Below are 14,766 nucleotides of genomic sequence, written 5' to 3' on the forward strand. Positions count from 1 at the left end.
CACTGCCCCTGGTGTGGCCACAGGGCCCTCAGAGCCTGGCCCTTGCCCCCCTTCCAGCCCCAAGTAGCTCTCCCTCACTTGATGCCCTCCAGCCACCTGAGCTTTCTCTGCTTGTCATGTTCCCCCAGCTGAGGGGTCTTTGCCTCTGCTGCTCCCCCCTGCTTGGAGCCCCATCCTGACCCCCTGTGCCTGGCTAACCCCTGTCACCTCAGACAGAAGCTCAAGCGTCACTTCCTTCGGGATGCCCTCCCTGGTTTCCCTGCTGGGGCCGGTGCTACTGGTTATTCCTTCCCCTCACAGGTCTACTGCTCCGCTTGGCACTGTCCACCACGGTGTGTTTACATTGATTTAAATCAGGGGTTACACACTTTTTCAAGGCCAAGAGGTAAATATTTTAGGCTTTGCAAGCCAGAGAGTCTCTGTCGAAACTACTCAACTTTGCCATCATGGGCAAACGCAGCCACAGACAATATGAAAACAAATGAGCATGGCTGCGTTCCAATAAAGCTTTATTTATGGACACTGAAATCTGAATGTCACCTATCTATCTTTTCTTTCTTTTTTTTTAATTTGGCCGTGCTGCATGGCTTGCAGGATCTTAGTTCCCCAACCAGGGATCAAACCCAGGCCCCGGCAGTGAAAGCGCAGAGTCCTAACCACTGGACCGCCAGGGAATTCCCTGAATGCAATTTAATTTTCAGGTGTCACCAAATCTAATTCTTCTTTTGATTTTTTCCCCATTAAAAAAGTGTAACAACCTTTATTAGCTTACAAGCTGTACAGGAACAGGCGATGGGCCATAGTGTACCGACTCCGGATTTAAACAATTCTGTGATGAATCTCTCTCTTGCCATCACTAGATCATAGGCTCCGTGAGGGCAGGGATTGAGTCTGTCCCAGCTCATCACTTTTGTCCCCACTGGTTGACCTATGGGAAGAATATTCTTCCCTCTTTTTCTACCACCCCTCACTCAGCTCATTGAATATCTGCTGAATGAGTAAAAACAGCAGGGTATGTAGATTGACTCGCTAAATCCTCTCTGAGGTGGGTACTACTGTTTTTTTCTTTTCTTTTCAAGTTGGGTGTTTATTATTTCACTCCACTGCTTATGTATATTTGACATCAATTATTCTGTACCTATCAAATATTGCATCATTTTACAAAGTGAACTCAACATGCTGCCTGTAAACCTTCTGTCTCTGGGATTCCCCCGTCCTTGAGAACAGTTCTGCCTTCCACATAGAAGACTGGGGCCGCTGGGGCCCTTTCCCTCCCCTTGGTCCGCCCCCTCCAACCCCTCACCCCCCACCCCCGCCAACACACACACTTAGTCAAATGCTGCCTCCTGGCCCTTCATACCTTCAGCATCTCTGTCCACCCTGCCCAGCCCGGAGCGGGCTGTCTTTCTCTCTCCCTGAGCGGCTGCAGCAGCTTCCTGACCACTCTTCCTGCTCTAACTGATGCTCCCCTCCCTCCTCCAGGCCGGCGCTCTGTCCAGATCCGCTCAGCTATCTCCTGCTGAAACCCCGCAGTTTCTTCCCACTGATCCTGGATAAACCCTAAAGACCAAAGAGGCTGTTTACAAGACCCTGAGCCATCTGGCTCCACCCACCTCCTCAGATTCATTTTCAGCCATTCTCAGCCTCTCTCCCCAAGCTCCAGTCATGCTGGGATTCTCTTTGCTTCCTAAAATACAGAGGTGGGTACTATTGTTATTTTGCTTTGTTTTCAGATTATGGATCTAAGGCACAGAGAGGTTAAGTAACTTGTTCAGGGTCACACAGCTGTAAGTGGCAGAGCCAGGATTTGAACCTGGCACGTCTGGCTTTGGAGTCCAGATGCTTAACCAGCACATCATGTTTGCTGAGGACTGTCATGGTGCAAGCTCAGTAATGATGTGGCAATAAAACCGGTCTCCACCCTCCACCAGCCACCACCCCGCTTCCACCTGGCACACCCTCCCCATCTCAGGTCAACTTCTTTTCTTTAGGGACACCTGGTGTGGGATGGCTCCTTGGTCATCTCTTCCCCTGAGGAGCCTTAATCTTAGTGTGTGGCTAGATACACTCACCACCATGACTGAACTTAGGGTCTGTCCCCTCTACCCCCAAGCTGCGCCAGGGCAGAGACAGGGTCTATCTTGCTTCCCACCACCCCCTCCGCCCCTCTCCTCCCAGGAGCCCTGTGCCTAGCACACAGGGGCCACACAAGACACATCTGTGGAGCATTGGAACAAACTGGGCAGAAACCTAACCATTGGTGTCATCTCCAATTGCATGTAAAACACAAAAGGCACCAAGGCTCATACTCTCCAGGCAGGAAGCATCTGTACCTGTAAATGAAGAAGATTCAGCTTTCAGAAACACTTGGCAGGGAACCAAAAGCCTTTTAATGGGTGCGCTTGGGCTTCTGACACTTTGATTGTGATATTGGCAAGGCTGAGCAGCTAAGCAAACATTATTTAACTTAATCATTTGAAGCATCGGTGTACATACACGTTACCAACAACGGGGCATTATAGGCGTTTGCAGAATGACTGTTCTGAGCTTGCAGGACAGTTGGCATCCCTGACACCTCGCCCTGGTCCAGCTACGAAATTCCAGACATGTGACACCCCGTCTGGGGTGAGATGCGTGAAGCACTTGCCTGGAGCTCAAAATGTACTGGGACACCAGCAAAACTCAGTGATCAAGATAAATGATAACCTAATAATAATTTAAAGGTCACATTTTTAGAAAATCAGACCAATAAAGTATGGCCAATGGAGCGGTCACTTGGTTTCATGAGTAAAATTTTGTTGGAATCAGGGCTGGGATTAGTGCGAGGGGTATGGAGCAGGTAGTACAAGCAATGGGTCAGGTCACAAAAGATGGGTCTTTTTCTTCTTCTTCTTTTTGGCCACACTGTGCGGCTCGTGGGATCTTAGTTCCCTGACCAGGGACTGAACCACGCCCCTGGCAGTGAAAGAGCGGAGTCCTCGCCACTAGACAACCAGGGAATTCCCAAAAGATGGGTCTTTTTTTACAATTTTGATATTCTGTCTATCATGGATTTTTGCATTAATTTTGATTTTGTCATATATTGCCTTAAACTATCATTTACTTTGATTTCTGAGTTTTTTGGCACCTGCTCTTAAATGTTATGCCCTTGGTGAGGGTCTCACTTGCTTCACCCTAGTCCTGTCTCTACCTGAAACGCCCCCGTTCCCCAACCACCTGGTTTGAGAAGCCCTGGGAGTCGTATAATCTTCAGCAAATATGGGTGATATCTTGATCCATGCTTTTTTAAAAAATCTGTTATTCGGGCTTCCCTGGTGGCGCAGTGGTTGAGAGTCCACCTGCTGATGCAGGGGACGCAGGTTCGTGCCCCGGTCCGGGAGGATCCCACATGCCGCGAAGCGGCTGGGCCCGTGAGCCATGGCCGCTGAGCCTGCGCGTCCGGAGCCTGCGCTCCGCAGCGGGAGAGGCCACAACAGTGAGACGCCCGCGTACTGCAAAAAAAAAAAAAAAAAAAAAAAAAAAAAAATCTGTTATTTTATTTATTTATTCATTTGGCCTTACTGCACAGCATGTGGGATCTTAGTTCACTGACCAGAAACTAAGCACGAAGCCTTAACCACTGGACCGCCAGGGAAGTCCCAATCCATCCCTTTCTCTAGGTCAGGAAACAGAGGCTGGAGAGGTCTGTGTCTCTCCCCTCACACACCTGCTGGAGGGTCCTCAGCCTCAAAGAACCTTCAAGTGGGACTTCCCTGGTGGCACAGTGGTTAAGAATCCGACTGCCAATGCAGGGCACATGGGTTCAAGCCCTGGTCTGGGAAGATCCCACATGCCATGTCGCGGAGCAACTAAGCCCGTGCGCCACAACTACTGAGCCGGCGTGCCACAACTGCTGAAGCCCGCACAAGAGAAGCCACCGCAATGAGAAGCCCACGCACCACAACAAAGAGTGGCCCCCACTCGCCGCATCTAGAGAAAGCCCGTGCGTAGCAATGCAGACCCAACGCAGCCAAAAATAAATAAATATATATATATATATATATATATATATGTATACACATACACATATAAAGAAGAACCTTCAGGCTAGAGGGGAGATCGAGATGGAAACCCGGGAGGAATAGGCAGGTCCTTTGCAACTATCTGGATGCAGTAGGTGCGTGGAACTGGCTTCAGGAGGAAGCAAACGGATGGCAAAGGGAGAAGCAGGTGAGCAGCCATGCCTGGGCCACTTGCACCCAGCCTGGCCTGACCCAGGAGAGGATCTGAGTGGCCTCCGACCCTCCAGGGGTTAAGCAATGGAGACAGAGATGAAATAGCCGGCCAGGCGCTGGTCTGATGGAGAATTCCCACATGAAACAAGGTGGGTGTGAGGAGGGATGCATGCAGAGGGTGATGGCAGGAGAGGGGGAAGCCCACCTGGCTTAGGGAGAGGAGGGTTCAAGAGTGGCTTTCTGTGACATGGCACGTCTTAGCTGAGACTTAAGGACTAGGGAGGAGAAAGTAATAAATAATGAGGAGGAGTAAGGAAGGGGATGAGGGTGGAAGAGGGCTCCCAGCAGGGGCGATGGCAGGTGCAAAGGCCAGGAGGCAAGCGCTTTGAAGAGTAGAATGGAGTGCGGGCTGGTGATGAAGCCCATGAAAACGAGTGAAGACTGTTGTTTGGCAAGGAGCGGGGGTGGGGTGGGGTGGGGTGGGGTGGGACTGGGCTAGCAGGGAAGGCTGGAGAGGGTCCACCTCTCCTGAGCTGGTGGGACCTGGTCCAGGTTACAACCAGGCGCCTTCCTCGCTGGAAGAGGGAGGAGTTGAGCATAAGCCCTCTTGGGTGAGATGCTCCCGACAGCATCAGGTACCCACTGCATGCCAGGCAGGGCCTCTGCCAGAGGCTCCCACAAACATCCTCTCCCTTCCACCTCCAGCCTGAGCACACCCTCTCTTGCGGGAGGGAAGGGTTAAGGCTCCCTCCCAAGGGTCCTGCCATCTGATCCTGCTTCCCACTCTGTCCTCACCTGTGGGATGGGATGGCGAGACGATGGAAACCATTGATGCTGCCAGCCTCCTTCAGCTCCGTACTTTAACCCTTCTCCTCCTGAGTCAAACTTGTGGTGACATCCAGGAAGCAACATCTGTGCCTTTGGCTGGGTTGCCACTCGCCACCCACCTCTAGAGGGAATCAGGGAAGGTGTTAAAGACAAAACAAAGATATAGGACAGATGTGTAGGATGTAATATTATGCAGCCAGTGAGTGAACAAGCCATTTTTGTATTTTGAAAGTAACTTTGGAAAATGCACGATACGAGTTGTAACTATCTTTTAGCTATCTCCATCTTCAACATCTACATCTGTATAAGAAAAGAAGACTGCAAGGTGGAATTTCCTGGTGGTCCAGTGGTTAGGACTTGCACTGCCGGGTGCACAGGTTTGATCCCTGGTCTGGGAACTCAGATCCCACAAGCCGTGCAGCATGGCCAAAAAAAAAGTCTGCAAGGAAATTCTCCAGGAGCGGTTATCTCTGGGGGAAGGCAGTAGTGATCTCGGAGAGGCAGCAGTGAATGGTGGCATGAAGCGAGATCTTAATTCCCTGCCCAGGAATTGAACCTGGGTAGCCTGGATGAAAACCAGGAATCCCAGCCACCACACCTGCCCTGCCCTAGGACCCTCCCCAACATGCGGAGTTGTGTGCGCAACTCTTTTTCCAAGATGGATTACAGCCCAGAGGCCTATGGGACGGCCTTAGTATCATATATTATGGAGTGGTGCTCCCTCCTCTTTGACCCCCAAGGAGCCTTTCTGCACATGTGCAATGTTTCCCTTGCCCCAAAGATGGGAAATATATGACCTCGTGATCTTTTAACAGGGTTTAACCCCTCTCTGTCCCTGCCATAAAAGCGTCCAATGTCCAGTTACCTACCCTATTCCTGTTGTTTCTTATATCAAAGTGCAGATCTTGAAATATAGACAGGAGTCTGGTAAATACATATGCAGTCCTGGAGCCTGTATGTCTCTTGCCTCAGGAAATGTAAACAGGGGGTTGGTAATGAATGTCTGGCCTGGAGCCCATCTTCTTCGCACCCCAAGAAGTGTGAACAGGAGGCCAGTTATAAATGTCTAGTTTGGGGCCCACCTATCTCCTGCCTCAGTAGGATCATGATAGGAATATTTTATTTTCTTTTGTGTTTCTATATTGTGTACATTTTCTATAATGAATGTCATAGAAGAGGTGGTATAGCATAGTGATTGAAAAAGCAGACTGTGTGGGTTCAAATCCCGGCTCTCCAATTTATGTAGCTTCAAGACCTTGGACAAGTCACTTAGCCTCTCATCCTCAGTTTCCTCCTGCATACAATGGGGAGAATTAATACCTATTTATAGGGTTGTTAGGATTAAATGAGTTCATATTTGGCATGAACATTTCATTTGCCATGCATAGGGCCTGGCACATAGCAGGCACTATGTGTTTGTTAAATAAAAGCAAAGTTACTTTTGGAGTTCCCTTGGTGGTCCAGTGGTTAAGAATCTGCCTTCTAATGCAGGGGACGGAGGTTCGATCCATGGTTGGGGAACTAAAATCCCACGTGTGGTGGGGCAACTAAGCTTGCATGCCACAACTAGAGAGAAGCAATGAAAGATTCTGTGGGCCACAACTAAGATCCGACATGGCCAAATATAAATATTAAAAAAATATACAGATTATTCTTTTAAAAAAGCAAAATTACTTTTATAGAATATGCAAAAAGGTTAATTTTAAAATTATCCAAGTAATACAGGAACACAGTCTTCTTGTAAGGAATAACATGGGAATTTTTTAAGTGAAATAATCCTTGGGGAGGGATTAGTTTACAGCCTGTCTGGATTCACATTAAAAAAAAATTTTTTTTTGGCTGCGTTGGGTCTTCACTGCTGCACGCGGGCTTCCTCTAGCTGCGGCGAGCGGAGGCTGCTGTTCGTTGCAGTGCGCGGGCTTCTCATTGCGGTGGCTTCTCTTTTTGCCGAGCTCGGGCTCTAGGCGCATGGGCCTCAGTAGTTGCAGCACGCGGGCTTAGTAGTTGTGGTTCGCGGGCTCTAGAGCGCAGGCTCAGTAGTTGTGGTGCACGGGCTTAGTTGCTCCGCAGCATGTGGGATCTTCCCGGACCAGGGAATCGAACTCGCGCCCCCTGCATTGGCAGGTGGGTTCTTAACCACTGCGCCACCAGGGAAGTCCCTGAAAAACGTATTAGTTGAGTGCTAAGGCAGGAGCAGGAAGGCGTGAGAAGTGGGTGGGTGGCATTCCAGGGACAATCCCCTCCCTGCTCGCTCCACACTGGGGGAAAGGGCAAGGCCAGGATTCACCAGTGTGGACCATCAGCACTGGCTGATCCTGCGCCCCAAAGCTCCCGCTTTGATATTCTCCCCCAGGAGGCAAATGCTGAGCCAGGAACCCAGACATTCTGGTTTGCTGGCCAGCCTCACTGACGTGCAGGCCTACTTGCCATTTGGCTTTTTGAAATATTGGCAAGTATCTGACAACCTCCAGAACTACCATTGTGGATCCCTCGGGGTCTAGGAACTTCAAATCAGGAACTGTTTAAGAAAGCAAATGGCACGCTTCTGATACGGATTTCACACCAATGTGTGCCTGAGGGCATCACCGTTCCAGCATCACGCACCACGTGAAGTGTCCCTCAGAACCAGGAGGAACTGGCGAGGGTAGCCCCCCTCGTCAGCTCCCTGCTGGGGAAGGACTCAGATCCACGCAGCTACACAGTTACCTCCTTAGCATTTCTTTCTTTTTTTTTTTTTTAATATTTATTTGGTTGCACCAGGTCTAAAGTTGTGGCAGGCGGGCTCCTTAGTTGCAGCTTGCCGGCTCCTTAGTTGTGGCATGCGAGATCTTAGTTGCAGCTTGCATATGGGATCTAGTTCCCCGACCAGGGATCGAACCCAGGCCCCCTGCATGGGGAGCAAGGAGTCTTGTCCACTGTGCCACCAGGGAAGTCCCCTCAGCATTTCTTGACCTCAGCCCATAGATTAGGAAGCGTGCAGCCTCTCGCCCAGGAGGAATAGGTTTTGGGGGTGGGGAGGCAAGATTTGAGCATTTTGGCGTGCAAGCTTTCTGTTGAATGGGAAAAAGTTTAGATTTCATTCCTACCCATCCACACCAGTAGCAGCCTGTGAGGGTGAAAGTGATTGGACTGGTGCTGAGCGGAGCCTCCAGGGAGGAAGGTCAACATGAGCCGCAGCCCAGGCTCAAGGCAGCCAAAGGGCGCCCCACCCTGCGAGGCCGTCAGAGCGCACCCAACGCCTGCCGCGCGGCTGCCCTGCCAGGCTCCACGATGACGGCCCCCCCAGTGAGAAACTAGGGTCACTAACTTCTCCGAGAACAGGCCAGGCCGGGATGGAATTCAGGCGGGTCACTAACTTCTCCGAGAACAGGCCAGGTGGGGATGGAACTCAGGCACACCCTGGTTCTGGGTGATGTGGCCCCAGGGATTTTCTCCCCCGTGACTTGTATCATTTCCTCTTGAGAGCCAATCATTAACCTTACCGAGGCCCTCACATGAGAAGCCACAGGAACAAGTGACTGGTTAAGGCTGGAAATGCCCAGGCTGCTTCCCCAGAGGGGCCGGGTCCCCAGTCACACTCCTGCCAGGGTCGCAGGGCAGGGGCCCAGCCCAGGCCCAGCCTCTCCTGCTGACTTCTACACACCCTGCTGGGCAGGTCAGATGGCAGAGGCCTGGATGTGGACGAAGCCCCTTTGCTTTCGGGCAGTGCTACCCACCGCAGCTGAGTGCCCTCTGCTTAGGGATGGGGGTGGGGAAAAGAGCTTTCAGGAACACTGGGGAGGGTGCAGCGGGGTTAAGGTTTTCCCACCCGGACAGCCTCAGTTCCACACCCTCTCCATGCTGTAAGACACCTGCTGTGTGAGAAAGTCTGCTGGGCAGCAGGGTCAGGGGCCCCAGCCCCACCTGGACCTAGTCCCTCAGCCTTTTTCCGGGGGTGGGGATGGGGTGGGGGCTGGGATAGTCATGGATTCCTTGGCTTAACTTCCCAGCCTCCAATTAAGCCAGTAACAGACAGAACACCTCTACCCTGGTGGGTCGGGTGCCAACCCTCAGTCTGGCCAGCTGCGGGGGAGGAGCCGGAGAGAAGCCACCTGGTCAGAGCCCCGCCCATTCTCGGGCAACAAGGCCCTGGTGCTGAGTGGCCAGGACCAACCCGGAGACCCTCTGATGGGGTTTGGGAACTCAAGGGCGGGGGAGGCCATGCATCCTGGCCAGCAACCTCCCCGCCGCCCCGGAGGCCACAGGGCTGTCCCCAGTCCCGGGGGCTCTCCATTCGGGTTCAGAGCCCTTCTCCCGCGACGGTGAGGCCAGAGGGGTCGGCCTGTTTTCTGGGATTCCCAGGACCTCCCGGGACCACTGGGCAGGCGCCACAGGTCAAGTCCAGGCAGCGGGTCGGGAGGCAGGTTCCCCGCCCACTCCTCAACCACGGGCCAGGGGTCCCTGCGGACCAGCCACCCTCCCCAGCGCGCCCCTCCCAGTGGGCCAGCCAGCGCTTGAGTCCAGCTTTATTGGCCGCCGCCTACGCCCCCGGGCGCTGCTTGAGGGTGACCGAGGCGCCGCTGCTGACCATGACCGCGGGGTAGAGCGCTCCAGGAAGGAGGCCAGGAAGCGGTAGATGAGGCTCACGCCGCCCGCCACGCCATAGGAGAGGCAGCCGGCGCCGCAGTCGAGCGCCACGCCGAGCGTGCGGTGGTAGCCGCTGTGCAGCACCGTCTGCGTGCTGTGTGCCACACGGAGAACTTGAGCGAGTCCCACTCCAAGCACCACGAGTAGGGGTTGCGGCCCAGCAGGTAGATGATGTTGCGGCGCGGGCGGCCGCTGGGCGTGGGGGATGCGGCGGTAGGTGACGCCCAGGCACGCCCACGAGTTGGACACCTCGGCCTCCCACTAGTGGCAGCCCTCTGCCAGGCCGCGCGAGCACAGCACCTGCGGCCACTGCTTGAAGCCGCCCGGGAAGGGGCTGCCTGCGGCGAAGGGCTCCAGGAGGATGCCCAGGTTTAGCACCGAGTGGGTCTCCTAGAACAGGAACAGCTCCTCACTGGCCATGGTAGGGTCGAAGTTCAGGTTGCACTAACCTGGGGCAAGGATGGGAAAGGAGGCCAGGGTCATTGGCCCCGGGCGCAGAGCGCTGGAGGCCCGGAGGGGGGAGGGGCCGGAGCCGCATGGCTTTTGCACAGAAGTCACCAAATGCTTCCACCCCCAGCTCCCAGAAGTGGCCCCTCTATACCCTCCTCTTTAAGTCTCCAACTGTGGCCCCCTGGGGGTGGGACAGGACGGCCCTCTCCCCTTCCTATCAGGGCCTTGGAGGCACGGGCCGAGTGCTTCTGAGGCCTCCAGCCCAGAGTGCGAGGCCAGGGCAGGAGAGAGCCGGCCCCTCTCTGGAGCCCTGGCCTGAATGGAGGTGGGGCTCGGTAAGTCAAGGCAAGGGCCCTGTTCCTCTCCTTCCCACCCCTGGGGCTGGACCCCAGTACTGAGGACTCACACTTGAGAAGTGTCTCCCTGCCCACAGCTGGGGGCGGCACCTCACAGGAGCTCATCTTGACGCCTGGGGCTGGACCCCAGTACTGAGGACTCACACTTGAGAAGTGTCTCCCTGTCCACAGCGGGGGCAGCGCCTCACAGGAGCTCCTCTTGAGAAGTGTTTCCCTGTCCACAGGGGGGGCAGCGTCTCACAGGAGCTCATCTTGAGAAGTGTCTCCCTGTCCACAGGGGGGGCGGCGCCTCACAGGAGCTCATCTTGATGCCTGGGGAAGATGGAGGGGCTTTGCTGAGGACACTCTCACAGCCCAGCATCTTTCCAGAGAGAGGCGTGGGCTTCTGGGAGGTTGAGTTACCTGGGGAAGGTGCACACAGACAGGCAGGGTTCTCTACAAGTGCCTGGAATCCCAACCGCTGCCCTGTAGGGCCGGCCCACACCCAGAATGCAGGTGAGTCTTCAGGAGGCCCACGCAACCAGGTACTAACCAACCCTTCAGGAAGAGCTGGTTGATGAAGCTGAGACCCACGTCCACCAGCCGGGTCCGGAGCTCTGCCAAGGTCTCTGGCAGCTGGAGGAAGCTCTGCTCCTCACACTTGGTGCTCATCAGGGGTTCCATGCAGGCCGGGAAGTGCTTCAGCCTGGGGAACTCCTGCGTGTAGGGCGGGGCTGGCAATACCATTTGTTAGCCTGGGCCCAAGCAGATTCCAGGAACTCCTGCTTATGCCAGGGGCTTAGCGGTCCCCAGAACCATGGGGCAGGTGGAAAAGCTGCCCATGTTCAAACCTGGACCTCTTTCTCCCCTCCTCCCGGTTTTCTGGACATCTTAGGTTAGGGATGTCAAAGGCATAGCCACTGTGGCCTAGTGGAGGTTGTGATGGGCATGGGGCAGAGGTGGGGGTAGGGTGGGGCCTTGCCTGCAGAAATTGCTGGTGGCTCTGGTTGGCGAGCAGGGTGTGGAGCCAGATGCTGTCCCCCTCCAGCTTCAGGAGACGGTTGTGGCTCTGCTGGATGGAGCCGCCCAGCTTCCCCAGGGCGGCCGCCTCCTCTTTCTCCATGAAATCCAAGACCTTCATCTGCATCTGTTTGACCTCCTGGATGATCTCCGAAAAGCAGGCGTTCACCTCATCCCGAGCTGTCTGGATCAATTTCTGGGGGGTGGAAGGGCGTATAGAGAGGCATCTCTGAGCCCCAAGCCGGTACCGCCATTGTCTTCTGCTTAGGCATCCCGTCTCTGTCCTCCTGGCCTCACCCCATTCCCTCCAAGCCCTGAGAGGTCCCCTCAGTCTGGGCCGGGGCTGGGGGTGGACCAACCTTACCGAGAGAAATGCCACCTGGCCCTGGTGCTTTTGGCTGTCAGAGGTGACGACCGGCATCTGGCTCTTCACGTTGGCCTGGACCTTCTGAACCTTGACCTGGGGTGAGAGGGTGGGGTGCAAGAGGAGAGAGCCACTGATTCAGAGAGGTGCCCCAGCAGAAGCGCTTCTGTAAGCAGCCCCACGTCAAGCCCAGAAGAGACGGACCTCTTACATTTTTTTTTTTTTAAAGAATCAATTTTATTTAGTTAAGTTATTTTTTGGCTGTGCTGGGTCTTTGTTGCTGCGTGCGGGCTTTCTCTAGTTGCGTTGAGCGGGAGCTACTCTTCATGGCGGTGCATGGGCGTCTCATTGCGGTGGCTTCCCTTGTTGCAGAGCACGGGCTCTAGGCGCACAGGCTTCAGTAGTTGTGGCTCGCGGGCTTAGCTGCTCCGCGGCATGTGGGATCATCCCGGACGAGGGATCGATCCCATGTCCCCTGCATTGGCAGGTGGATTCTTAACCACTGTGCCACCAGGGCAGTCCTCACCTCTTACATTCTTAAGAGGTTTGAATGAGAATGAGGATGGACAGAGCTGAAGGGTAGATGGCCCAGGGCCACCCCTCTTTTTTTTTCTTTGGCCAAGTGGCACGGCATGCAAAATCTTAGTTCCCTGATCAGGGATCGAACCCGTGCCCCCTGCAATGGAATTGCGGAGTCTTAACAACTGGTCCACCAGGGAAGTCCCTGAGGGCCACCCCTCTGCTCCTGTTCTCTCATTCCCTGAGAGACTCTCTCCTCGTTCTTAGGTATCAGGTTCTTTGTCTCTGACAGTGATGACCATTGGGTTTCAGATCACAAGAAGCTGCTGTGGAGGGTTCAGTGACTTGAGAAGCCTGAGAGGCAGTGGGGCGAGGAGGGGCCCATCAGATATGGAGCACTTGGCTCCCTGGGCAGCGCTGCCAGGCCCAGGCAGCATTATGTTTCCAAGTTCCACGTAAGCCTTTAGTCTCACCTGTTCCAGAGGTGGGCATTGTCATGTTTTACAATCTACTATAGGACAGTGCTGTTCCAAGGGCCTGTCTATGAACTGTTGCTGACCCACAACAAAAGAAGAAGCTCCTGCCAGACTGTAAATCAACGCGCTGCTTCCTTTGTCGAGAAAGTCTTGCTATGAGAAAAGCATCAGCTGAATGGAAGAGTGTGATGAGTTGGCTTACATTCCGGCACAAGCTCTATTCTTGACAGGGACCATCAACAGGTGGCTACATTGGAATAGCACAGTTCTAGAATATACGTGATAGAATGTCTAAAATATAAGTATTCCATTATAAAAGCAATACAAATACAGTAAACAAAATTTTAAAATAGAAAAAAGGGGACTTCCCTGGTGGCACAGTTGTTAAGAATCCACCTGCCAACGCAGGGGACATGGGTTCGAGCCCTGGTCTGGGAAGATTCCCACCTGCCGCAGAGCAACTAAGCCCGTGCGCCACAACTACTGAGCCTGCGCTCTAGAGCCTGCGAGCCACAACTACTGAAGCCTGTGTGCCCTAGAGCCTGTGCTCCACACAAGAGAAGCTACCGCAATGAGAAGCCCATGCACCACTATGAAGAGTAGCTCCCGCTCGACACAACTAGAGAAAGCCCGCATGCAGCAATGAAGATGCAGCGCAGCCAAAAAATCAATCAGTCAATCAATAAGAAAAAAGGAAGGGATTCACCCAACTGAACATGACATGTTTGTATTTTGATATGTTCTCTTTCAGCCTTTCCTTTTTCTGTGCAAAAAAAATTTAAATAGGATTCATCACAAATAATTTTGGATCCTTATTCATTCAACTTGCCATCACTTTTCATGTCCTGGCAGGACCCTCGTGACCATTTTTTTTTTTTTTTGGCCACGCAGCACCGCATGTGGGAGCCTCGTTCGCAGACCAGGGATGGAACCTGTGCCCCCTGCAGTGGAAGTGTGGAGTGTCAACCACTGGACCACCGGGGAAGCCCCATCGTGACCATCGCTGTAATGGCTGCATAACTTTCCTCCGAGGAAAGGGGTGCCCAGAGCTTCTGAGAGACCTTCCCTTTCTGCGGAGGACTCCCGAGTGCCCTGGCTCCTCCCCTCCCCCTCCCCCCAGCCCCCCAGCTCCGGCCTCACCTCCTTGCCGGCACACTCCTCCTCCAGGGGGATGGTGTCGTGGTTCTTGTGCTCCTTCAGCAGGCGGGCCCCACACACGCAGCAGCCTTCCGTGCGGCAGTACAGCCTCTGTAGCTTGCGGTGCTTCCGGCACAGCCGGCTCTTGAGGTCCCACGTGGGCTCCAGCAGCTGGTGGCCCTGGAACACCTGGTCCCCGAAGTGGCTGCGCAGGTGCTTCTCGCACAGGGAGGCCATGCACCACAGGCACGACTTGACTGACTTGAGCTCCTCTGGGGCACAGAAGTCGCAGGGCATGTCTCTGGGCCCCCGACCAGGTTCTGTGAGGACCCCAAGGCCTGGCCCTTAGCCTGGGTGAAACAGGTCACCATCTCCTCCAGGATGACGTTCTTGCAGAGGCGAGGCCTGGAGCGGAAGCTCTCTCGGCACTGGGGTCAATAGAGCGTCTCTCCCACAGCTGCCTGGTGGTCCCAGAAACCCTGGAGGCAGGTCCTGCAGAAGTTGTGCCCGCAGGCGGTAGTGACCGGGTTGCGGAACACCTCCAGGCAAATGGGGCAGAGGACTTGGTCCTCCAATGTGGGGAGACTGTTGTTGTCATTCATCAGGAACTGGCCTTGGGGAGGTCTTGAGGGCTGGGCAGGGGGCTGCAGGGCTGGGACTTGGTCCTGGACTGGCTCTGGGAAGATAGAGCAAAGCTGTGTTGAAGCCAAGGCAGGAGTTGAGGGGCCCTTTGAGAGATACACCAGTTCTTCTCTCGGAAGCAGCTGTCTGCCCACGGGGTACAGGGACCGTGCCAT

The 14,766-nt window shown here is 54.3% G+C and overlaps 1 pseudogene; it reads right to left on the reverse strand.

Annotated features, from left to right (window-relative positions):
- Nucleotides 1-9,561: 9,561 nt before the first annotated feature.
- Nucleotides 9,562-14,766, reverse strand: LOC132511947 (E3 ubiquitin/ISG15 ligase TRIM25-like; annotated as a pseudogene).

The sequence above is a fragment of the Lagenorhynchus albirostris genome, chromosome 20 (genome assembly GCF_949774975.1).
Source record: "Lagenorhynchus albirostris chromosome 20, mLagAlb1.1, whole genome shotgun sequence".
Lineage (NCBI taxonomy): Eukaryota > Metazoa > Chordata > Mammalia > Artiodactyla > Delphinidae > Lagenorhynchus > Lagenorhynchus albirostris.